The sequence below is a fragment of the Bombus huntii genome, chromosome 5 (genome assembly GCF_024542735.1).
Source record: "Bombus huntii isolate Logan2020A chromosome 5, iyBomHunt1.1, whole genome shotgun sequence".
Taxonomy (NCBI): Eukaryota; Metazoa; Arthropoda; class Insecta; order Hymenoptera; family Apidae; genus Bombus; species Bombus huntii.
Genome location: NC_066242.1, coordinates 15609087 through 15636034, shown reverse-complemented (window position 1 = coordinate 15636034; position 26948 = coordinate 15609087). Strand labels below are relative to the sequence as shown.

General features: G+C 40.2%; 1 long non-coding RNA gene across 1 annotated transcript in view; it reads right to left on the bottom strand.

Annotated features, from left to right (window-relative positions):
- Window positions 1-26462, bottom strand: part of LOC126866133 (uncharacterized) — a 191626-nt gene extending 165164 nt beyond the window's left edge. The window contains exon 1 of the long non-coding RNA XR_007689776.1: window positions 26222-26462. This is a non-coding gene — a long non-coding RNA (uncharacterized LOC126866133). The remainder of the gene's footprint in view (window positions 1-26221) is intronic.
- Window positions 26463-26948: the final 486 nt, after the last annotated feature.

Sequence of the window (26948 nt, the reverse complement as noted above, 5' to 3'; positions counted from 1 at the left end):
ACCACCGCCTCGACGATGTTCCTACGGTCGACACGAGAGTCCCATAATCGATTACGATAAATTATATTCTAAGACGTAACGTATTTTCTTTTTTACCTTCGGTAGAAGGTGGAAGCTTTGATGCGTACATTTTTATCTGTGTTTCGTTAAATCGCATTTTCACTGATAATTTTGTGGGACTCGGCTCATACATTTGGTTATATTTGGTTCAATAATTTTTGAATTAAACGTCTTTTCAACGACAATAAACCATTTTTTACTGTTCGACTATTGGATGAACGAAACTGAAAATTGAGAAATTTAATTTAATTCCGGAGACCGTTTTGTTCTACGTTCAAGACGAAATCGTTGGAAATAAAGAATTTTTGAAAAATAAATATTACGTGAGATTCGCGTAATTTCAACTTTACGTAGATACGTTTCCCGTAAATATTCAGAGATCGTTTGTATTTTATTTTGGAGTTGATAAGAAATCGATGTAAATATTTAATATATATATATATGTGATCCTGTTAAATAAATGTTAAAATAGACTTAACGCGGATAATCTTGAATGTTTTAACGTGAAAAGGTAAGCAAATAGAAGATGATCAATTCCAGAAATGACAATATTGAATCTATCGAAACATCTTACATGCACGTGAAAATGTGTAACTTCTTATTTGCGAAAGTTTGTACATAAAAGAGCGTTGTTTAATCCTCGCTCATACGTAACGTTCAATTTTCGAGCAAACGTACTCGACGAATTAACAAACTGAACCAACACTTTCAACGTGTCACGAGTGGCATTAAAAATAGAGACTGTCGAACATGAGCGACATTCGTGAACCATTAATCACGCAACATACACACATATGTAAATTCGACGATGGGACACAGTTCAAACATTAAAACGTTGATTTGAATTTCAATCTACTTTTCAACCCTCTATTTCGTCGACTCGGATCTTCAAATAATTTCGCAAACTTTACGCATATACGTAACTACTTTCCGAATTAAAAAAAAAAAACAACAGTAAGTTTCTCCAAATCCACCAAATAAAATTTTAACTTGGCGTAAAAAAAGAAAAATGATTCAAATATCCAACGTAGAGTAATCTGTTACGATATCTAGTAAACAAAACTAAATTTCTATTTGGATTTTAATCCTTAAATCCTGTTCATAAAGATATAATAGAAGTACATAAACGTTCGCAACCTAGTAATGCCGAAAGGCAAACGAACTTATTAGACAACCGTATGGAAAATAGGTAACGATTACACATTGTTAAAGAGGGTAAAACACTATAGCGGTGTTACCCTCGTTCGGTTTGACGTTTCAGAAAGCAGTTATACGCGGAGATGAGAGTGATGGTTAGAAACTACCGTGTCACTCCGATGTTTAGGTAAGATATTTGGCCTCGCAAATATTTGGAGATTGTCTACAGCCTCTAACCACTGCGCACCACTCCATCGACTCTTCCATTTAATTAATGACGTATACCAACGTTCGAGGTGTTGATGCACCTTAACGGAATCGTCGCTTCAAGATTATCGTTTGCATTCTTGCCGGCGTACACACTCGCGAATACACGTACAAGCAGAGACCAATGCGCACACAAACGTACATCACGGTTTTATTAACATTACGAGATTATTTCGTTTCGTGTAAACGACCGATTGCACGTCGGATTTGCATTGTAACGTCGAACGGCAAACCGACTTTCATGATAGTTAACGAGCATGTAAATAGTAACGAAGCCTCGTGAAAGATGTAACGCGTGTATCAGGAAACATCGTAATCTTTGTGTGCTCGATAGAAAGCTTGTTGCGTATTTAGAGAATCGTATTGCAGGACTAGTGACCTCCTCGAGCGAAACAATTCAGAAGGGAATTGTGTAATTGGCAAAATTGTTAACCTTTCTCGAAGTCAATTTTGTTAACAATAGAAACATTTTCGCTAGTGTTCTGGTGCAAAAAAAAAAGAAGGTATAATGCATGAAAACATGGGCCAATTTAACGAAAAAAACACGTTTGTATATCGTTCGGTTAGTTAACGAATTGTTACAATGTTACGCGTATTCAACATCGAGCATAAAAGGCTTAATTGGAGAAATTACATTTACTTGCAAATTATAAAAAATAAATATTACGAGAAAGTATTAGCGTAATATTTGCCTAGAGATTGGTCTAATCGGAAGAATAGAAAATTTTTTACTCTGCCTTTCTTTTTCTTTAAACGTTCCTAACGCTCTGTTTGCAAAGCATGAAGGGTTTTCATTGTGGACAATGTAGAGAGGATGCGTAAAAGCTTTTTATGGCGTTTCGTGTGAACGAAGCATGGTCATAAACCACAATCCCTCCCTAATATTACGGCTGGGTGGTCGCTGTCCTTAGAAGAAACCGCAAGTCCTTTTCAATAATGTGGTCGACCATTAACCGGTTGTTAAGGCTATTTAGTTTGCCCTTATGCGCGCTCGTTGTATGGTCGCACGCAGAAAATTATCATGCGTTGCCACAAGGGATTACCGATTTGTCGATAATCCGCTTCTAAAACTCGAATACTCGAATACATTGACAAATAAAAATTGAATTCCAAAGAATTTTAGTTTTGGAATTAAAGTTTGATGTAAAAAATGAAAAGTTTGAATTTAACGTTCAAACGCTTGAGATTCGAATCTTTGAAAAATTTGAAAAATACTCGACGAAGTGTAATGAATTTCGTTAGGAACAGTAATTCGTAACCATTTGTTCGATATTTTGTAAACAATAAAATTTATTTCTCTAAAGATATTAATTCGCGTTTCAATGAGAAAAGAAAGAATCGTACATTGAATTTCGGGCAAAATTACAGATTAACGCGAATTCGAAATAGAGCTGCAACCACGAGAGTAAATATTTCAAGACGCGTAAGCAGTACAATCCGAAAATTAAATTGCATATTACTGAAATAATTAAACCGGCTGTTTATATTACACTTTAGCGCATCAAAAATTCGAAAACGTAGCGCGCAATGAAATATATTTAAATAAAAATTATACATCCGGCCGTGCGTGCGTATCGCGTTGAATCGCGGACGTCCGTTCCGATATCAATTTAACGGAATATTAAATGAGTTTTAATGTTTTCATTGGTAACTTTGTTCAGTTTTTCAACTCGTTACGCGGAAAATTATTTTTATTCGGCTCTGGCTTATTATTAATAACTCCATAATTTAATCATCATTCCCATTTGATTGAAAGTTTTCTCATAACAACACAATACAGATAACCGTATAAATAAATTTCAATTACCAGTTTTTGCCTCGTTAAATTATCAACAATTTCAATCGAAACTAACTCCTTTCCCAAAATTATTACACAAAATTTTAGCCACCGAATCTCCTTCAAAATTATAAATTAGCCTATCATTTCCATGTCGTTACATTGAATATTCTACAACCCCGTCGATATTTAACTAACGTAACTCTTTAATTTTGTTGAGATCGATTGATAGAATAACGAGAGGATGAATTTGTAATAGGAAAATATATTGAAATAAATAAAGGTATAAATATAGGTATAGGTATAGTGTATAGTGTATGTTGATCCAGATCCTCATTCTTATAGTGTTACAATACAGTAGAAGAAGCTATGATAGGGAGCACGTTCGTAAATTTATGACAAAGGTTATTACCAGAAAGTTAACCGTGTAGCTCTAGCTGAAGGCTACAAGAAACAGCAATAGAAATCTACTTTTGTTTATAGGTCTTTCGTTTATAGATCTCATAACCCAAAACATAATTTATATTCAAGGGTACAATAATATGGACATTTCGGTATTTCAAATCTTTTGTTTCCTTAAATTCTATTCTCTTCGTAACAGCGGTTTCCAGGTCACGGATATACAAAAGTAAAGATGTAGAGTTTTTCTTGAAGTAATTACTTCAACAAATTTAACCAACAAAAATTTCTCAAATTTAATTAAAAGCTTCTTTAAACCTTAGAAGAAAAAATTGCACAAATTAATTCCTATAGTCACCCTTTGCCTCGCTAAACTTCTCGACATAATTTCCACCCCTAACCCCAAACAAAACCGTCTTCCTAAAATACCTAATCACTCTAAGAATGAGATACAGAGCAGATCTGCTCCAAAATTCCCATTTTCCAATTTCCACCACTTAGAATGTTGCACAGTCTCGTCGATATCCCATCTCCTAGCCTTGATCGCGAACGAATCAACTTTCCTTTCGCTCAACACCTACCATCAGCCTGTCCAACGAATAACCAAACGATCACGAATCGAAACGCTTTTTATCTCGATGAAAATGGTTCCTGGCTCATAGGAAACGAGCAGAGCCGTGGCAAACAGGGTAGAGCAAACGCGACACTTTGATCAGGCTGGCTGTAAGCGGAAGTGGCGCGTGCACTACAGGTCACGCGCTTCCGCGGCTCACCCGGTATATCTGGCTGGTTATAATGTATGGCCTAGTCAGGTTCGGCGTGGTCCAGTAGGGGGTTCGGTTGACAAATCATTAACTATGCATCGAGCCGGCCTGCAAATACTCGTTACTAGTGCTTCTCCGTACTAGCCCACCCTACGGCCTCGATCCACCGCTACCAACCCCCTGACTCGGCCACCCCCTTTGTCACCCACGCGCCCACGGCCCGTGCCTACTCTCTGCGCGTCCATCCGCCCCTCTTCCTTGCCAACCCTCCTCGCGAACCGACAAACGCGGCACCATCAACGTACCTTCTGTCAATAGCCCGACCTAGCCATACCTAAATACATCGGTAATCATTATGCAGCGTTACAACATCGGCTGGATCCAGTTCCATGGCCCGCCCGACTCTTTCTCATCCGGCAGTTCACTCTTTCTTTCTTTTTTGGTGTTAGCAAGGTTCTTTTGGAAAAAGAATCTTGATGCTCTGGTATCGGGACACGTTCGTCGAGTGGATTATACGGGTTAAATACATCGAAGATGCACTGTACTTGTGTCATTAAAAATAGGCTATTGGATTTGTAGCAAAGAAATGAAAAGATGGGACGAAGATGAAGAAATGAAGTCAAGATGGAAGATGTATGAGGAAGTATCGTAATGTGAGATGAATAACAGGATTTTAAAATTTTCCATCAAACGTCCCCGAGAAGATATCTACAACATTGTAATGAAGAAGACTTAAGTATCTAACGCTAATACCAGAGAAGAGAGAGAGAGAGTTCGATTAAATTTAATCGATGCCTGCTTTCACTGCCAGTGAAGGTCTTTGTCCACTTATCTTCGTCCCCGGCTGTATGTCTCCGTTAACTTATAATTCCACGACTAGCGAAGCTTCTGATTAACCGACGACTCGACTGTCGAATTAATACAATGCAACCAAAAGATGAAGGCGTTCGAAGCAACCCAAACAGCGGTCCAGGCTGAAAAACGAACGATCCAGAGGAAAATGGTCTTAGGCAAAAGAGAGAATAGCGGATGTCGTATAGCCGATGAGGTTTCAGCCGCGTGTACATGAGAATTTGTTGTCCGTCATGTGGACGCGAGCGAGTGCACGGATCGCTGTTGAAGAAGAGCCGCAACGAGGAGAAGGGAAGTTGCAGAGGAGGCAAAGCCTGAAGAAGGATGACCGGGTTAGGAGAGGGAAGGGCAGAAAGGGCAGGACACGGAGGGGATAGGAGGACGAGCAGACGGAGGTTAGGGTCGGTACCAGCATGCCGGGCGAGAGGCTAGAAGGGACGAGGGCGAGCCGCCTCGGAGGGTGAGCGAATTCGCAGCATTAAACATGGTGGACTCGCGCATTGGTTGCGCAGTAGCTGGGCGTTACGGGCCGCACCATCGACCAGCGGATTGTACGCGCTACTGTATACCAACCATCCTGCGGCATGTTCTCTTCTCCCTCTCCCTCTTCCCCTCTGCCGTCCACTGTCTCTTTCTTTCGTTCTCTTTCGCTTTCTCTTTTTCTCGAGTTTCATCTCTCCCGAGGGGTAGAATCCGCGGTTCTGGGTCTCGTTCCTGTTGTTCCTTACGATGCTTTCCAGTCGTACTTGTCGGAGTATTTTTGATTTTAGCGTGGACGTATGGTAGCCGGGAAGAGCCGGTTGAAAATGCCTTTTGGTAAACCAGTTGTACTCATGGAGAACGAAGTACTGGATATTTTCGTGGAACTACTAAGGAGATAGTTTAGAGTAGCAGATGTATGTACTCGTATTTAGGTAGTGTGGTTTGACGAAGGATACCGGTGAAGTGTGGTCGATGGCTCGGACTTGTTGACGATTATTGAAGAGCGTGAACATAAGCGTGAACGAGTATATTCGGCATGTGATCTTCGTGACGAATTTCTGTGAGGCTCGAAACTCGAGATCTTTGCTTGCGATGATAATTGAATCGTTACGTAAAACGAAGGTTTCTGAATTTTGTGCAAACGGCATAATAGACGAACGAAGGAAAGTTTCAATATTAGGGGATCAGAAGCTTTACAGAAGGACTCGTCGCGACACAATTTTCCATCCGAACAGAATATCAAATCAAACAACAGCGGATCGACTTCCATAGCTACGACCACAACGTACAAAGGGATCCAAGCTCTAGAAGTAAAATCCAAAATTTACAATAAGATTTTTGAACGGTAGAAGGGAAAAGCCAGCTCGAGCGACTCAAAAGAAGCTCGACGTTCCGGACGCGAAACGCGGGGGTGGAAGAAGCGGTCTGCGTTAGAAGGGTAGATGCGCGCGAGTATAATAAAGGGTAAACACACCCCACGGCGGCACGGTAGGTCCTTTGCGATTTCGTGAGATTTTCAGTTAATTTTCTGGTTCCTCTTATGGACCACTCCATCAAGCATCCCCCTTCCCCCGAAGCTTTTCTGGGCTATCTCTCGTCCACCATTCGGATCCTCGGCCCCGGAGCCCTTCCCTTTTCGTAAGAGTTTTCAACCCTTCCAACGAGGCGGCCTGGTATAATATTCAATTACATAGCTGCAAGTAAAGTCAAACAAACCCACGGGCCTGCAAATCTCTCTCTTTCTCCCTTTCTCTCACTCCGCCGCTCCCTCTGCTCCCGCGTCCTTCCGTCTTCGTCTATCGCGCGGGACTCTGGCCTCTTCCAGGGTTGGTCGAGACTCTCCGGGGCTCCAACAGGGTGTATACACCCGCCACCCAACCATCCACTCCCCCCTTGCCCACCTCTCTCTTCGTGTATATACGTTGCGTTACTCCACGTTACTTTAGCGTTCCCGCTCACTGTAGTTTGCAGAGACGCCTGGCCATGGTAACGAAGAGAGTGCAAATTCTTGTTTGGAAAAGACGACGACGCCACGACGAGGAGGACTACAGCGCCCGTTATTCACCCTCGTGGCATCAAGCCGTTCCGAGAAAGAGAATACCGCGCCGGGACAGTGAAAGCGCGTGTGCGCGTTTAATGGATTTAAGTCGACCTTAACTGCCCCGTGACGCCGAAACCACCGTTTGCGTACATCGCGACGGAGGTTGGGTCGCGTCTGGCTGAGACTCTTGAAGTTTGCAGAAAGATCGAGCGATGATCCGACCGTTTTTGAAAAAGGAAGCTGAACTTTTGCGTTGAATACTATGGAGTAGCGAGAAAGGTTTTTTTATGAAGCTAGGATTGCGACAGAAGTTTGACGATATCTAGAATTTGGAGGACAGGGGACTCGATCGTGTTTGTTGTTCTTCTGGAGTGACCAGATTGATCCTCAAGGAAGATTTTCTGAAATTTACGAAGTGACATGTTTGAAGATTAGCCTGCACCGTACCGAAAGCAATATTCGAGTATCAGTTTCTTCAAAGATGCGGTCAGGTTTCACGTAGAATCTGGTACTTTCGAAATTGTACATCTTGTATTGATCATGCTATCATTCGGCGCCTATGAAGCGACTTCGCTGGCGCCATCTGTAGAGATTTTCCGGAGTGAGGGAACCTGAAGAGCCCTAATAATCGCTCAACATTTGGATTTTCCATTTCCAGACATCCATTCGAAACGCCAACTCAAAATTATCAATTCAAACACCTTCATCACGAACATACCAAACTGTCTACATAATTAATATTTAGCACCCTATCCTAACCCTTGTGCAATCTACCCACTAATAGCTTCAAACATACCAAATTACCCTTCAACGACACCTTTTCCAAAACGTTAGAGAATCATTAGGTAGCATCGTTGCACAACTTCGTTAACAAAATTACTATCATAAACACGGACACTTGGGCTGGAATTATGACTTGATGGGTCGACCTCGTTAAAATATCGGCGTAGGACAATATTACGAGGGGCCGGACGCGCAGTTTACGAGAATTATCGACGATGATGAGCGGGCAATGAGAGCAAGTCGGCCGGAAACGCGGCATAATGGGTCACGTTTGCCCGCTGGCTGAACCAACCCCTACGATTCACGCTCGCGACTACCCCTTGACGTACAACTGACGAGTCGAGCGAATTAAATATGAATAAGCGGTGCCTCCGTGCGACCAAACGATTCTCATGCCTCGCCTATTTGGTACGACGAATTACGCTGCACTTACGGGCTCGGGGGATGCGATCAAACGGGGGTTGAACGGAATACATGGAAACAACGGACGTGGCCAGTTTTGGAAACAAACTTGTTCTTGGATTTTTAGTTTTAAGGAAAGTTTGAAGCTTGTTGGTCGATCGTAAGAACGACGAGGAGTGAAAAATGTTGGATTTTTTTAAATTTTTTAAAATGTCATTGCGATGCCACATCTAGATATATCTTCGTTAACGTTACATCGAAGAGCTATGCGCTCTATGAAAATCCATGAAAGTAAAATTTAATTTGAGAAGCATGCTTCTATTAACGAGCTTAAATCTGTTATTAGACGATAGTCTTGGTTTTTCTGTGTTACTAGAAACTTCACCTAAACAAAGTGTTTTTCGAATAATTAAAACGAAAGTAAAAGACTAATGCTCAGTGAAGTCGATTATTGCGAAATATTATTTACCACTCAATCTCCCCCTAATTTATTTTATTGTAAAGGCGCTTTCACTGTAAAAATGATTTTGCTTACAAACCATCCCCAACACCTTTCAAGTGTTTCTATTCTCAACATAAAGTCCATCCCCTCGAATTCCCCGCAATTAAACCGATAAACCACTGAAACCTTCACCCTCGACCAAATCGAATCAGCGTTAATAAAGAATCAACCATCTTATCACCCTTCTGCCATCTATTACTGCAATATTCAATTACACCTTAAAAATAATGGCGAATTACGGTGGAATGGTCGATTAGCCGGTCGAAGGGGATGCGAATCGCCACGATGACAGGACAACGAGATCCAGCAGGATAAAAGTTGCGCACCTCCTCCTTCCGTTTTCTTCCTTCAGTTTCCACTTGCTGCGAGGAACTTCGGCACGGAACGCCAGCCTTGGCCACGCTTAATTCTAGCTAATTAATAAACTTTTACCATCTTCGTGTTTGTAACCACCCTCTCTGCCCCTTGGAACCCTCTCTCAGCCAGCGTTCGAATTCATCTTCTAACCGGTTCGTCTCAAAGGGTGGCTTTACTGTTCGTTCACTCGCGGCTCTTTCCACCCCTTTCTCCTTCCATCCTCCGTTTCTCTGTCCTCCTCTGTCTCGCCCTTCTCGAGAGAGAGAGAGAGAGAGAGAGAGAGAGAAAGAGAGAGTTTAACCAGCTTCAAAGACAGCGTACAATCATCCGCCTTCCGCTAGACGAAGTTCAAAGACCGGATCTTCCGTCGTTTCCTCCTTCTCCTTCCGCTTCTCGTTCCTTATTCTCTGGCTCTTTCTTTCTTCCTCGCAGAGCTGGTTTTTTCCCCCTCGAACGGAGTATCGCAGAATTTTCCAGGGTTTTTCAAGAGCCTCTGTTTTCTACGTTCGTCCATCCGAGAAGCGACGGGAAGGGGTTCGGAAGAGGAGTGGGGTTGTGTCGAGCCACACGGCGGAGAAATTACGAGGCAAGCCGGGAATTTAAAGTTAATTGGAGCGTCTTTGGGATCCCCGTGCGCGCGCTGCCCGTCCGGTCGTCACGATTAATTAAGCTTGAAATTAAATTCGTCAAAAAGTAATTCCGCCTCGTGGCGATACGTGGAATTAGTATCCCCCTCCTTTCCGTTTCTACTTTGTACTTTTTCCTTTAAACGATTCGGCTATTGGCACAATTTATCGTTGGATTGATCGTACTGGTGAAAGTTATACAATAGCGATTTGTAATTAGCACGATACGTTTTTATGACTCGAAAGAGATGTACTGATATTTTTAATATAAGAAACCCAGTGGTGGGCTGACTTAAGTCACCGTGCTCCTAGCCATAAGTGTGATATGTATGTAGCAACATTTAATCGAAAATTCTTGTCCTATTTTATTATTATTATTTTTTTTTCTCCTTTTTGATGGAAGAAGGTACTTGAAGGAAATTGAAAGTCTTAAGGACATCAAAATAGCTTTAGATATCGCTCGATGACAACGGGGAGCTCTCTTGAGCGCTAATGTTGACAGAAAAATATTTGCCGGTACACAGGATATCGTAGAAATAGCGATTCTCTTCGAGTAAATAGAAATCCGAGCACAATGGGCTATAAGATGGTTGCAGTTGAAACAAAAAATCCTCCACGATATCTCGATCAGGATGAAGTAACGTTAATCCGTTCCATTATATGTATACGATAGGAGAAATTATCCTGTTTCAGTGTACTAGTGCGCATCTGCCTTTTAATTCCTGTTGCAGAAATTGTTCAATTCCATTATAACGATTATATGAAAACTAAATACTTAATTCCGCAATTGATATATCCTCAAATACGTTCACGCGTGCATAAAACAGCGCAAAATCCTAGAACGACAATAATAACAAATAATAACAAACTTTTAATCAGCATCTAGGTATATTACGTATAAATAAGTTTCATTGTTCTTTAAGAAGTGGATGGAATTATTGAAATTGAAGGATATGAACGAGCATCTTTGGCTCCAACACCATCACCACCATGTTGCTCGGTATCGGGTGCAATTAACGAGACACGGTGTATTACCCAGCCCCGTAAAACCTTTATTGGAACATAATTTCGGCGTGCACACAAAGGCGACAGTTATTGAAGGGCGATACGCACGAGCGTTTCGACAGAGGATCTCGAGGATCTTCGTGATCCTCTCTTCTTTCCGGCCTGTTCTATTGCCAGGCAAACATCGCCGGTCGTCGCCTCGTCGCTAATAAACCCGACTTTCAGAGACGTGATTTACACACTGACGCGCTCACCACGAATAACGCGCCTTTATGGCGCGGCCCTAGTCGAGTTTCGGGAAACCATGGCAGCCTACGTGGATCTGACGACGAATTGATAACTCACACGTACTCTTTGTTGCCTCATCCTTAGGAATTGTCGGCAAACATCGAATCTTATTTAAATAAATGTAAGGAAATTAGTTAATTACGATTAGTTAATTAAATTACGAAAAATAGTTTTTCGTAATCAGATCTAAAGATTATATCTGCTTCGGTTCATTTGATTCATTTTGTATTGCTACATCGAGAGATCAATGGTTTATACGTGTTGTTCTAAATCTAAGAACAACTACCGCTTTTGCTTATTGCTCGAATTTATCGAACGAAGTGGAGGCGACGAACACGTCGTCCATTTCGTGGGAAGGTGGAAGGATTCCATCGCGAACCTCACGCACAATCGAATAAACAGTACATTTATGGGCTGTAATTATCGGCCAGGGACATGTTTGCACGTTCGAAGAAAATTTGATGCAAATAGCGTACGGTAGGACGTAAGGTGTCGTGTAATTACGCGTCTTCCGCACGCGGCTACCTTCGATAAACGTTGGCCACTCGTTTGACCCTCTCGTTTTGTAGTGCGTCGCCACGTGACCGGAAGCAGCACGACGCGAGGAACACGAAGATCGCCCGACAACGTGTAACGACCGTTGTCTACGAATAATTAATGAACGCGTTAAAGACAAATAGAATGCGTGCAGAAATCTACCAAAAGTAATTTTCGAAAAGTAAAAGATTTTGCTTTTGGAAATTATGAATTTTGAATACCGGAATTCGATGAAATCGAATCGTCGAAATGGAATCGTTCTATAATATCGTAAAGACAATTTTTATATAATCGATTTTATTTTTATCGTGCACAAAGATACCACCATAGATCGTGAGAAGGCACATTCCTATCTCTACTAGTATTGGGTTGTCTGAAAAGTTTCTTTCGTTTTATGAGATCCTCGAATTACGTACAATCCATTTTGTTCTGTCGAGATAAACACCGCGACATTTCACAGACTTGGTTTCACGTTTATACAGGGTGGTTGGTAACTGGTGGTACAAGCAGAAAGGGGGTGATTCTACGCGAAAAGAGAAGTCGAAAATACAGAACAAAAATGTTTTTTCATTTTTCTTTAATTTTTCCATCGAGACAACGATCTCGACAGTGAGATCCGTTATAACGAGACGCGACAAAGTGCACGCGTACCGAGCGAAAATTCAAAGTCGATTTTCTCGAAAACAAAGCCTAAAACGAAAGATTTTTATTCTATATTTTCGACTTCCTTTTTCGCGTAGAATCACCCCCTTTCCGCTTGTACCACCAGTTACCAACCACCCTGTATAAAGATGCATTGTTGTGAAAAACACGTTTGCGAAAGTAAAACACATTCTGGAAAACCTAATGCAACATATAGACATCTAGCATAATAATTGACTTCTCTATCGAAGCTAAAAGACAACGAAGGAAAACCTAATCACTCAAGAAAGACTATTTGCCAACTATCCTAACATACAAGTACGTATTTCCATGCAATTCATTTGCAACAAATTTTTCAGGGAACGTGCCGAGGAAACGTCGAAGGCAGTCCGAAATTTCCCATGTATTATTCAATGTAATATCCGAGAATCGCGATAATTAGCCAGAACACTTGGACGTGAGCGGGCAAGCGATCGAGCAAGGATGTTTAAATTAAAAAAGAGAGGGGAAAGAGAGAAAGAAAGGAAATAAAAGAGGGAGCGGGCGAAAAGTAGAGAGGCACTCTGCTGGTGTCGCTTTAAATCGACACACAGATACCCTGTATCTCCTCTGTTCTCTTTCCTACATATATCTAACGAACAACTAGGTATATTTGCCAGGCATAAACGGAATGGCGCGGGGTACCATGGGGTTGCGGCCAGATATCTATGCTACGCGACTACCCTGTAATAATAGGCACTCGCTCAAATATTTCCCGGTTAAATATTTGATCTCGTTTTTATACCATTTATTAAAAGCCACAAGTGAAACGCGCGCACACGCGCCTTAACCGAAATCCGCCGCGCGCCGATACCGTTCTGTTCCGACGGCCATCGTCGTTTTATCGCGCGCCGAAACACGGCTTCCCGGCCAAAGGTGGACGATTATTGGAATTTAGATTGGACAAGAAAGTAAGCTCGCCGGAGGGTGGTGGTTGGTCGGTATGCTTGGTAGTCGACAGGGGAAGTTCGAGAGGGTTGTTGGAGGAAAGTGGCTGGTGAGAATTGGATGTTCGGAAATAAGCATCGTGTTCCAGCTTTTACGAATACTCAACAATCGCTTTAATTTCTTTCCGACGATTGTTACACTTTGTTCATTAGAATTTCAATATTCGTGTTAAAATTGGAAATTTTCTGCAACTTTCCAATTTGCAGTTTTAGCAGTAAACGGTGATTTATCTGTGTTACGACTGTTACAAGAAACGAAGAATCTCAAAAAGGGCAATGTGTGTACTTGCAGAAAGAAAAACTGCAGGATATGAAAGAACCGATATCACATTAAGAACGAAAGAATTTCTTCTAATGGAGAAACGGAGCGTTGTAGGTAATATGTTAATATATTTCTCGTCTCGTTATCGATCTATCAGATACCAGCGTTTGTAATATTAAGAAATTAGTAATTTCGTTTCGCCTACGGGATTCCATTTATTGACTCGCAATCGATTTTATAATCTATATAACCCCCACTTCAGTGTAATACACAGTCTCATTTTTTTTTCTTATTCCCAAGATTGCATTACTCTCCCATTACCCGATGTTGACTCAATTTCGTTTCTACGTCTCCCCTGTCAATATTATTCCTCGGCTACCGGCCCAATAAAATTTCGCCTAACTTCTGCAAATCTACCTTTATGCGGTGCTCTTCAAATACATTAAGTGGCGCGCCGATCGGCCGCTTGCTGCCCTTAAAGAACCCCAATAAACATTGTCGTATAGAACCTGTACGATTCGAATAACAAAATTGCCGATTACAAAAACGAAAAGGAAAAATTAATCGCAACTACTGCTTCACTGCGTTTCTATTGCCAAAAGATTGGCAAGGTCGTCCGAAACGATCGAATCGATAAACGATCATTGATATTACGAATCTTTCGATTCGCATCGAGATAGTTCCGCGATTAAAAACAAAAGTGATAGGAGGACGAAAATAAAAGAACTGAAACTATCGTCTTTCGAGAAAGTAAGTATCGTTCCAGTAACATCGTTTGTTTCGTCAACCATTCTAAAACGTATAAAAGACGCAATTAACCGCCAAACAGGTTTTCGATAGAGAAGAATATTAAAGAAAAATGAAAAAAGAGATAAAACTCGTCTCTTTGAGAATGCGCTATTCTAGTAGCATTAGCTATTTCGTTTCCTTATTCCAAAAATTTGAAAAGTTTGCCAATGAACTTTCAGAAAGCTTGGCAATTAAAACAGAAAAGGGATAAACAAAATAAAAAAGGAAAGAAAGCCTTCCTCTTTGAAAAATGTACTCTCCTAGTACCATCACCTATGTCGAAAACCCTATCAATTTACCCTACCAACCGATTCCCACCCCTGAACTAAAGCTCTGCCAAAGTTCCCTCCACGAGGGAACGAGACGAAAAAAAGGGAAAAGTGGATAAAAAACGGACGAAAACCAAAGCGCTTTTGAAAGCACGCGAATTCGACTGTCCACTACACGATACACGTATATTCATAGCTACAAGAGGATGCACGAACCGAACGAAACCTCTGACCAACCCCCTCGCCGCGTCCCGCCATCGGTTTGCGCTTTTTTCAAAGCGGCACCGCGAGCGATTCCTCGATAAGTGACCTCGCCGTATTACCTAGATTACCATCGACGTTGAACCACCCCCGCGAGCATCAGAATGGTCAGAGTCGGTCAATATATTCGAGGAGCGAGCGGAGGGTGGCTCGCCAAGGGGCTGTACACGAGAACGATCGCGGAGAAAGCGAGACAGGGCGAACAGGAAACGGCGTAGGAGGCAAAAGGTGGAGGAAAATCGACGAAGAGGCGGCGGCGGAGGAGGTGGAGGAGGCGGCGATGGAATACGGTGGAAAGAGAGAAAGAGATGGTCGTACGATCGAGGGGGAGTGGCGCAAACATTTGCCTGCCGCCCGGTAAATTAAAAGCACACAGAGAGGAGAGAATAGAAACGGGAGGAGAGTGAATAAGTGAATGAACGAACGAGCGAGGGATCGTAGGTGGCCATCGTTTCCTCCACCGTGTTTCCTCCATCCCCTTGCCACCCCCTTTTGCATCGCTCTCGAGCAACCGAATCTCGGCCGCGATCCGCTTTGCCTCTGTGTACCCACGATCCGCAACAAACTCGAAATGCGCCGGAAAAATTGTTCGATTAGGCTCCGTTCGCTTAACAGCCGGCTGAAAGCGGCCTTTAAGCAAGCATCGCACGGTTACAGGGTGATTTCGCGAACGACGATGCGGAGGGAGGGATATTCGTTCGATTATATCGATTCCTGAAATGTTTTCATATTTTTGTGAAGGATAGGAGGCATGTTGAGGATTGTAGTGCGGATTTGATGAAGCGTTTGTGGGAGGATTGAGATTTAAGATATTTCGAAGGTTTTAGAGTTTGGAAGGGATGGATAAATTTGTTCGTATGTTTTATAGTTCAGACGCAAGGTATAATTTTATCTGCAGTTCGAACAATTTTGGATACTTGAAAATTTGAAAACGATCGAATATTGTATTCGAATATTGGAAAATTCTGGGATTTATAATCGGGTGGAGCGTGTAAGGGGAGATGTAATTAATTTTGTTGCACAGCAAGGTTTCTTGCAGAATTTCTGCTTATCTTTAGTTCGTAGTTCCTAATTAATTTGGTCGTTGATAAAGTGTAACGTCGAATGATATCGACTGTAAAGCCGTACTACATGAAGAAGTTTTGAAGGCGGTATTGATTTTTAAGTTGCCAATTTTGTTCGTCTTTGGTGCGTTAAAATTACATAACGTGCTGGACAGGAAAAATTACAGCGAAGGGAGCCAGGAAGCGAGCTTTTTAATTTATTAGCCCCTTGCACGTAAACGCGGTTACATTTTCGGTGGCTTGTCCAAATTAATCTACAACATTGGCCTGTCTTTCGTTGAACAAAGAGCGTAGAACACCAACTCCCTGTTAACTCGGTAACTGCTGTGCTTCTACATACACTTATGAAATATTTTTGAATAAACTGCCGGATACACGTAACCGGAAAATTTGTAATTGCAAATTCTGCACGAGTTTCTTGCAACCGAATTCGAGAACTTCGAATTTAAGTTGGAAATAAAATTGAACCTCTCGCGTGACCCATGATCGCCAAGTTAAATCAATTTCCACAAGTTCCTAACATTTCCAACTGGTCAGGAGATCGACTCATGTTAGAAAGTTTTAACATTTCTTTGCTGATAAAACTGAAATAAATTTTTGATTCGACCTGAAAACAGAATGTACGATAGAATCAATTCTTCGATAGATGCGATTAGTCCTTTGATTTGATTTAACGTCCGACTAAGATCTTTACATTATTATTATCTTATTAATTTATTATTAACTCTTAATAGACATATTCTTCTTAGACTAGATCTATCGTGGATATTTTTGTTCAAGTCCGCGCACAAATTTTTTACTTTCTACGTTCTAGTCACATTTGCCGTTGTTTAATAAAGCGAATAAGGTTCCCCTGGATATGCAATCGGATAATGGAAAGAGATGAACACAGAGTAAAAGCGCAGCTTAAAGTTCTCCACAAAAGCCTTCATCCTTCGCCTTCGATACTCGTAGGCGAAAGAAAATGTTACATGTACCCTGCAGGATAGGTCTTCGTGGTTGCGTACCTCCTTTGAAGCCTTTCCTGAAACACCATATAATCGGCCGAAAACTCGCGTTCCACCGATGATAAAGCCGAGGCTCGCGTGAAAATCAAGTTCTCGGTTCTTATCGCGTGTCATTGCCTTTCCTCTCTATTCCGCTTTGTCTCTCAATCGGCCTCTTTTATGATTCGTTTGGCTCCGTTCGCGACGTCCCATCTCTCTCCTCTGCTCCCTTCGTCCCCAACTCTCCAGTCCAGCCATCAAACGTTCGCTTGGATATGCATGTCGTTTGCGGCGAAGGGATGGAACGGGATGGTAGTGCGAGCCTCTCTGTGTTGACAGGTAAATATTTGTCGCGGCATACACCACCACCGTCAACCACCGTCGACCACCGTCAACCGCCACCACCACCATCTCCGCGTTCGCATCCTCCGTGCCTGCACCCCTTCTCGTTCACGTTCTTTTCTCTTCCGTTTTCTCATTCTCGCGTCAAAACGGCCTATGAACCTGTCCGTCCTTGAACAGATAGCCTAGACGAACGGTTCGTAGGAGCTGCCGGGTTCTTCGATGATTTCGAAGATGGAAGAAGTTGCGATTTGAGAAGTTGACGAACGAGGATTCGTTCGAATTCCGTTACTCTTCCGGATCAGACGTCTACGTTCGGATAGGGTTCTTCGGGATTTTATAAATTTGTCAAAATGCAAGTATCTGCCGAGAATTACGGTATTAAGAATCCTTTTTCCCGAAGCCAATCGAGAAACGAAATTTATCAAAAAAAAAAAAAAAAAAAAACGTGGAGAAAGAGGAGGTTTCGCCGATTAAAAAGGACGTTGAACGAATAGAGAGAAACTTAAAAAGTTTGCTTTGCCAGAGCGTAATACGAAGCTCGTGTTGGAAAATGAAGAACAGGACGTGTGAGACACGCGTTAACCTACGTACAAGTTACACGTACATATATAGGAGACATTAATATGCATTTAACGATCGCAAAAGGTATCTTTAACCGGAAATTCTGAACTATTCTTAGCCAATCATAAACACTGTCGAATATTCAGTGTTTAAGCTAACAATCAACGAACTGTTGACAAATATTTTCCTTAAACTATTGCTCCTAGAATATAAACCAACAAAGCTGGCGCGTTGCACCGCTGTTGACGAGCCATTCGACAACACGTCCACATCAAACAACGTTGTTCCTTAGTCATCTTTGTACTGGCAGCCCTAATCCGTTAGGAAACTTTGCTGCGTTCATTCAAGGGAACATTATTAGGTAATGGCAATTTAAACGAATTTCTTTTCTTATTTATTTAGCCTTTCTGCGAATATAGAACGATAAATCGATACTTTCGTTAACTTGGCGAATGTGCCAAGTGCGATATTAATAAATTTACCGATATTCGTCTTTAAAATACTTCGATATAAATGCAAGAACAAATAAAGACTAGATAGAGAAGAAGAAGTGCTATCGAAAAGAGTGCTTACGAAAAGAGACATAGATCATCTAATGCAACGATTAGAATAAAAAAATAATAAAATAGATCAAACTATGAAAAAAGATGGACTCTTTTTAAGCCAAAAGTAACTAATTATCTCTTATTCTTGACAGATCGCGCAGTTCACTCAATTTTTTAACCCATTTTTTAATACACCAATTTGCTTGAATTTTGTACGTTTCGTCCATAACGCTAGAAAATTGTCGCTTATTTCAACACGATAATATTTCAACATGCATATACACACATTGGACAGTTTACAACAACCTTGTTAAAAAATATGTATAATATATCTTTTATACATACTGAATTTATAAAAATGGATAGCTAAAATAATCCATAAAATAAACTGAAAGCAATCTATGCACATATATTTATATTAAATATATGTATTAAATAATTAAGCGACTTATGATGCATTTAGTATTTTACCCTTTTACCGTAGTACAATAAAAATATAAAAAATTTCGCAAATATTTTCACCTTTTATTTATTCGTAAAATTTAATACTTCGATAGATTCCAAACATCAGCAGTCAGGAATAACCCCCGGGTTGCAATCAACATGTCAATCAACCATCAATGTCATAAAACATTCACCATAAAAGTCCACAGTAGGCGCAATACTGTACGTAGGAAGGTCACGGGTGAAGAACACGATAAGACACATTTCTCGTGTTTTACAGAAGAGCAATTTTAAAATTCAACATATCCTCGGCCACTTCTGCGTCAACAAATACTTTTCATTTGATTTTCGGATTAAACGAAATGGGATATGCTTTTGGGATATACTTTTGTCGCCTCCTTGAGACAACGCAAACACAAGCGTCTTTCTTCGTCTGTCGTACATTAACTTTGGCAAATCGAAGTTAGGATATCGGGCAAACTAATGTTTCTTCGATATAAATAGGCCAATATTTTGTTGCATGGAACGTCCAGCTGAATCCACTAACGGTACAGAAAATATATTAGATTGTCCGAAAAGTTTCTTTCCTTTCATAAGGTGATAATAGATGAACAACGATTTTTGTTTTATATTATTTTATCGAATTAGATATGATCCATCTCCTTCTATTTCTATTATCACGTTCGTGCATAATTCAATAAACTATTACAAAACAAAAAAACATCGTGCGTCTATTATTTTTTTTATAAAACGAAAGAGACTTTTCGGACAACCTAATACGATACTATTTAAAAAGCTCAAGATCGTGTTAACAGAAGCAGAAGAATATAAGGCATTAGAAAATAAAATTGCATCAATTCGAATAATCCCTTGAAATTATCGACACAGTACTTATCGACTGACTCTGTATATTTTTATATTACCTTCATTTTGCGCAATTTAATGTTTTTAAATTTCCCATAAATACGAAAAAATCTCTCGTCTATTTGCCATTTATCTTCGAAACGCTCGCATCTCTCAGTTTATCGTTATATTCCCTTTTCCAGCTATTTCACGGTAAAGTACCATTTTTCAACCATCGAATGACAGAAAAGTCAGCTGATCGATAAAAATAGACTCGTCGTAACTGTGTCACGCGACCCTCGTACAATTCGTACGTCATGACATTTCTATCGCGAAACAGCTCCAAGATCGAAGGGTTAATTAAAGAAGGCTCGTTGGAACCGCAAAGATCGGTCAACAGCCGTCATACTTGGACAAGGGGGTTGGGTACACGGGGTCCGGGACGAACGACAACCGTGAACCGTAGGCAAAAAGGAATCAGAGCGAGTGAAACGGAACGCAATCGAGTCTTTGTTGCGCTTTTACCTGGAAGCCGACTAGGCCCGCCACTGTCTGCCCGTGTTTGTCCCGCGCAAACTTTGTTTTTACAAATAGAACCACATGTTCCTCCGTTCACCCTCTACCCATTCTCTTTCGCCCCCTCCTTCACCCTTTCACCCAGCCCTCAGCTTTCCGTGTGTCTCTTTCTTTCTTTCTTTCTTCCCTCCCCCCTGCCTCCTCCTCCTCCTCCTCCTCCTCCTCCTCTTCCCTCTTTCCTCTGCTCGTTCCAGTCATTCTCTGTCTCTCGCGTTCGTTCTCTCTTGCATCCCCGTCTTCGCGCCGCCGCCCCTCTTGCGCACACACGCGACAGGTGGTAAAGTATAACAAAAAGGCAAGTTCATTCAAACGGTTTGCGTTGGATTCGCTTTGCACCTCGGAATTTCTTTGGAAAGCCGCACACCCCCGTCAAATATTAGCCCGCGACTGACTTTTGTGACTCATGGATTCGTGTTGATAGACCAACTCGAGCACGCTCTTTCCACTGATCTTTTCGAGGCTGTTTCAGTTGCCAGGGGATGATCGGCTGCAGCTGGATCAAACAGCGATTGTTTCGGCGGCGAAAGGGTCAGATTTGGGTAATTTAGCGGTTTCAGTGGCGCGGTGTTTCGTAGAGGTTCGCCTCTACGATCGAGCTCAGTGGTTTTCGTGTGTTGCGTGCGTGCGCGAGGTTTCGTCCAACGACATTTTTACGACTTTCCTTTATTTGTCGACTTTTCCATTCCACCGTAATATCGTTGTTATCGATGGACTGATTTTTCAGATTTTTTCGAGTACGAAAAAGTCGAGTACATCTGAGATACGAAAAATACGTATTTTCAATTCTTCCAGCTTCTCAAAGTACGCGAATAACCGTCTTTAATAATCGACGCTGTATCGGTTCCGTTTAATAATCCATTTCTAATGGAATGAAACGAGCACAAGGCAATTGTGCATTATTTCGTCTAATTCTTTGATCTTTTCCGCCAACTCTTTTAAACCTTTCTACCAAGAAAAATTTCGAGACGCAGAAGATCGAGCTCGTGTCCCCGGCCACACGACGAGCATCGACTAGAAGACGGTAAATTAATATTTATGAGCGACGTACGCGCGTTTCTGCGTACAACTTGTTCAATGAGTGCCAATTGTCAACGGTGTTCACTTAAATTGCTCATCGAATATTCATGTCAAAGTTGCTGTTGGAATGCGACTCTGGATGACACCTAAATACGAAAAAAAAAAAAAAAAAAAAGAAAAAATGCAGAGAAATATAAAAATCCTTGCACAGTGACGCTATTTATGAAATCAATACTCTGACACATATCGAACAGAAAATTTGTCAAATATATCGAGAAAGGGAATTCATTTCGATGATTCGAACGCTCTTTTCACGACCCCGTAAAAATTCTATCCTATCCAACAATTATTTTTACCTTTAAAATACTCAGTTTTTTCTACTTGAAATAAAATCCAGTTTCACACTGGTCACTCAACGTTACCAAATTATTACCTTTGTTTCTATTTACTTTTGATCCTCGGTGAATTCGAACGAAATCTAACGTTACGTTTTATGTCGGTGCAACACTACCGAATTATTATCGTTGCCTTTAAAATACTTAGCAATTTGAAGCGAAATCCAAAGAGCATAAAAGTTCCACCACAAACATGTAATTCTATTCTATACATTCGATTATTTCTATCAAAGTGTTCGACGCTGACCACTTTCCACGGAGAAAATCGATCGAAATCGTGAAGGAACGACGCAATTCCAAGAACAGCAGCTTCTTCTTTCTCGTCTTTTTATTTTCTTTCATTCGAGACAGAGAGGTTAGTGAATTCGGCCGGGCCACGAGAGTTCCTGTACCATGTGTAGAGAAGGTAGAAGATGTATACTAATTGAAGGGCCGGTTAGAAGCAAGACAGTAGCGAGTCTCTCGATTAACACCTCTTGCGGACCACACACAGCCTCAGTTTAAAGAATTTTCAGTCCTATTTTTATTTATCGACACACGCTCGAATCTGCATGTCGCGTAATAACGACGTGACTTTCAACAGCATCGTTGTTCTTTATTATTCTCATTACCAAGATTCCAACACTGGCGAGACTATCCGGACGCCAGTAGCAGAAAATAATTACAAAATTATATAATTAGCGAGAGAAAAATATTTTCATACAGATAGATCCTTCTAATCTGTTGACGAAAAACAAAATTTGAAGAATTTCCAGTCCTATTTTTATTATCGACACACTCTCGAATCTGCATGTCGCGTAATAACGACGTGACTTTCAACAGTATCGTTGTTCTTTATTATTCTCACTACCAAGATTCTAACACTGGCGAGACTATCCGGACGCCAGTGGCAGAAAATAATTACAAAATTATATAATTGGCGAGAGAAAAATATTTTCATACAGATAGATACTCGTAATTTGTTTACGAAAAACAAAATTTTAAGATTGTATTAGGTTGTCCGAGAAGTGTCTTTCTTTTACAGACCCGTCTTTTGAAACCTAATCTGTCGAACGTTGTGATCTTTGTTTCGATAGAACAAAATGGATCGTACGTGATTCGATAAAATAATATAAAACGAAAAATATAGTGCATCCATTATTTCCTTATAAAACGAAAGAAACTTTTCGGGTGACCTAATAGAAATTTGTATCTAGTGGTACTACGAAGGATAGAATTACAGAATTCGACGCTAATTTCAACGAAGCTTGACCATAAGTCATCGAAGAATTAAAATTGGCGAATGAGGGATAACAGGCGGACTTAAAGAACGAGAAGAATTTTGAAAATATGTTTCAGACAGAGCCTACCGTGGTAAGAGTGCAGAAATGCTTAGCGAAAACATCAACAGCAAAAGGAGTATAGCAGGAGGGGGTGAAAGGAGGGAGGAGAAAAAAAGCGACTACTTTCGGAAGTTCATGAAAGTTCGTTTACACAACTCTTTCCCGTACTGTGATGCATTATGCTCTCGAGACGGACTGACCTGAAATCTTCGGCCTCTACTGCTCTTCACGAAGGAACAGCATCACGACTCGTCATTCCGCTGCGCTTTCTACGGATTTATCTGATATACTATGTGTCCCGGGCGTATAAAATAAACGCCCAACTACCAAATGAACTCTTTTTAGCTGAGAATTCTTTCATTCGATTTAAATATAAAAATACCAAGGTTCCAGTTGCTTCGTTCCTAGCCGCTTCGATTATCTTGTTTAGGTCGACGCTTGAAATGCCTGTTGATTCTTGTCAGTATTTATTGCAAGAATTCTTACAACAAAATTTCTACTTTGTAGACTTTGGTCTCAACTTTTGCAAATCTTATCCAATAACGAACATTAACATCGCTTATATGTTATTTTTGAAATTTCATAACTCTTTGTAGCGTAAGATGAATTCACAATGATCTTCGTCCTTTTCAATTGAAACTAAAACTTCCATTTCGCTATGTAAATCTCTCGAGTATCCAGAAATATAAACCAACGGACTAATTTGATCGATTTTGAAAGGAAGTCTAAAGAAGAAAAGCTTCGGACACTGCTACTTGGAAATTGCAGAATTACCAGAAATTCCAAGCGGCCAGAATCATCGTCAAATTCACTGCACTTGACTAATTCGATAGTTTGGAATCTAAAGAACGAAAACTTCAAATATATTGATAAGAAAACTTCAATTGCCATTTCCTTGCAAATGAATTTAAATTGCAATAAATTCCAATGTTACGTAAAACGAGCCTTCGATCAAGACAGACAAGAAGACTAAAGAAAAGTGCAATTTTCAGCGAATCTCGATCAGTCAAAATCATCATTCATCAAATTCATTATATTCAACTGTATGTTTAGGTATTCCAAAGCAAAAGAGACTCGTAACCCGGCATTCGGAAACCGAATCGTCACTGGATCCATCGAGCATGCACGATGCATATTATTCGACTGCTAGAAAAAGCTGGTTCTCATACCTGGTGTCATATTCTACCCGGTATGCTGTCCAAGCGACTACTCGTTCCGATGGAGTACTTGGTCCGCGCGCGACTCCTAAGGGTACTCGAGGCCGCGTCGAGAGAGACCTCTCTACATGGGTGGTCCATTCTCCTTACGCATGCATTATATAAGTTCAGTAAAGTTCACACTAAGGATACACGGGGCCCCTGTGTCCAGCAGCCATCCAACGGAATTCGATAATTATATCCTAAACCGTTCTCTCACGCGTCCCTTCCTAAGGTGAAGAACTTCTTAGGAAGTCTACGAACGCTGGCTGCACCTAGGCGACCTCTTCTTTTTCAAATCTTCTTTGATATTTAAAATTTGGACACGAGAAAGAGAGAGAGAGAGAGAGAGAGGGAGGTAACATTGATAACATTTCTACGTGTGATGTAATACGATATTCAATAATTGATATTCGTTCCGTGATTCGGCATTTTTGTAAAGGTTATAAATTTCAGTTTGCTGGTATTCGAGCATAGGAGTTGATAATAAAGTTGGAATCGAAATTAAGCCAATATTTTGAGCTTTGCGTTTTATGTGTAAGGGGCTGAGAGCCCTAAACACCTAAACACACTAACAACAACGTACAACAACACTAGCTTCAACCCTAATTCAACGTTAACCCAAAACACCTATAACAGCATTTAGGATTTCTATTCTGCAAATTATTTTTATACAAATTATTCTTTAAAACCATAGAGAAGTACGTCAGATCCAAAAGAATGGAAGAAGTGCGATGCTGCAGCAATAACCAATGATCAATACTCTCAAAGAATTGCGTCGTCAAGAATGATGCATAATTCAATTTTCGAATATGCAAATAGCAAAGTGTAAGGGACATAAGGAATTTATCTGAAGGGCGGACAAAAGGGCAACGAGGTCGATTCATCATACAGTGTCCTACGGTGTTTCCGAACTCGTGATATAACTTACGAGATGTGGAATGCCGAGAGGTAGAGAAACGTGGCCTGTATTCTGTAGATAAGAACGGACCCTATATCTCGGTTACGTCGTCGTCTCCACCCTTCCGCATCATCAGATTCCTTCCGGTCCCAATTACGTTTCATATGGTTGCGTGGTCACGAGAGGATTATCGTCCCTTCTCAAGTAACAAGAATATGTACCAAGAAAGATGGAATATATGTACTCTGGTACAGATCTTGAATCATTTCTGATGGAAATTTATAGTATTGATAACTTTTTTGGATAAATTCGAGTATCTGAACTAAATAGCAGATATGGTTTTGGGTCTTATAATTTATAGCATTTGAAATACAGCGATTTCTGATAGTATTTAAATACATATCATAGAGGATTTTTTGTATATTATGTATATGTGAAACATTTTGAAATGCTATTATGGATATTATAGTTGTAAGTGTCTGAAATAACTTTCTTGTTTAAAAAGACTTTTCTATGAAGAAGTATAATTAGATGATTTGATGGAATTTGAATAGAAATTTATAAATATTAAGTCACCGATCGATAAGAATTATCTATAACACTTGTTGTTAATATAACCGTTTTCGTTGCATCTTTCTTTCGTATCATTAATTATTGTAACAATAAGTTTTATACATAAATATAAATATTTTATCGTTTCGAAACGTACGACGTACTGGATGTGATCTCTCGCGGCAAGATTAGGTACCTGTCTAGCAATCGACTTTCCTGTCGATAATAAATACTTAAATTAAATTATCTTTTTATACATTTCATAAAAAAAAAACATAACAATCGTTCTACTTTCAATTGATATTAATTGAAAGGGAAGTTTTAATTTTTCGTATGTTTGAAATTTATTTCGATACGTTAAAATGGCGAAATTATACAATTTCAGAACAACGAAACCTATTTCATCATTTATGTAACGATAACAACTTATAAAACAAATATTATAACAAAATAATAAAAAATATATCGAAAGAACGTCTTACTTACATTTTACAGCATCCGGCTTCGAAGTTATTCTTGACTATCACAATTTTTCACAGAGAATTTGCACTATGCACTTTTCACAAAACTACCGTTCGTACTTTCGAGAATCGAAATAGATAATTCGTTACGTACATTCGATATATCGCATTCTCGCATGTGAACAAAAATATACTTTCGATATAATCGCTTATAGATGTAAAAGTGCACAGGTATATTAAAAAAAAATAGCGAGAAGGATATTATGTCACTTGCTGCGAAAACTACTTTTGCATTATGTTGTGCAACGACAGCATGGATGGTAGGTTATGTACATTATCAACAAGAAGCTGAGAGGTAATTCAAAGTATTCTTATATTGTTAGGTTATGCGTAAGCAACGTATTCTATATACAAAATTAACATCGTGTAACATGGACTCATCGTTAAACATTAACAGCAAATATACTATACAATACAAAATACAAATATTTTTATTTCCTTTTTACATGTGTTGTGACGATAGATAGAGCAAAAATATGTTTCTTCAAATGTCTTTTTTAAGTCAATATTTCAAGCCATAGTTCAAATAAAAAGTTACCGAACTATTTAAAGTTAATAACGTCGATCATTCTGTTCAATCTTTATGTTATAAAGAGTTTCAACTAATTATTTTTTTTTCTGAATTAAAAGTACAACTTAAATATATTTAATCCATGTACCATAAATGTAAATTAATTTGATTAGAGCGTTCG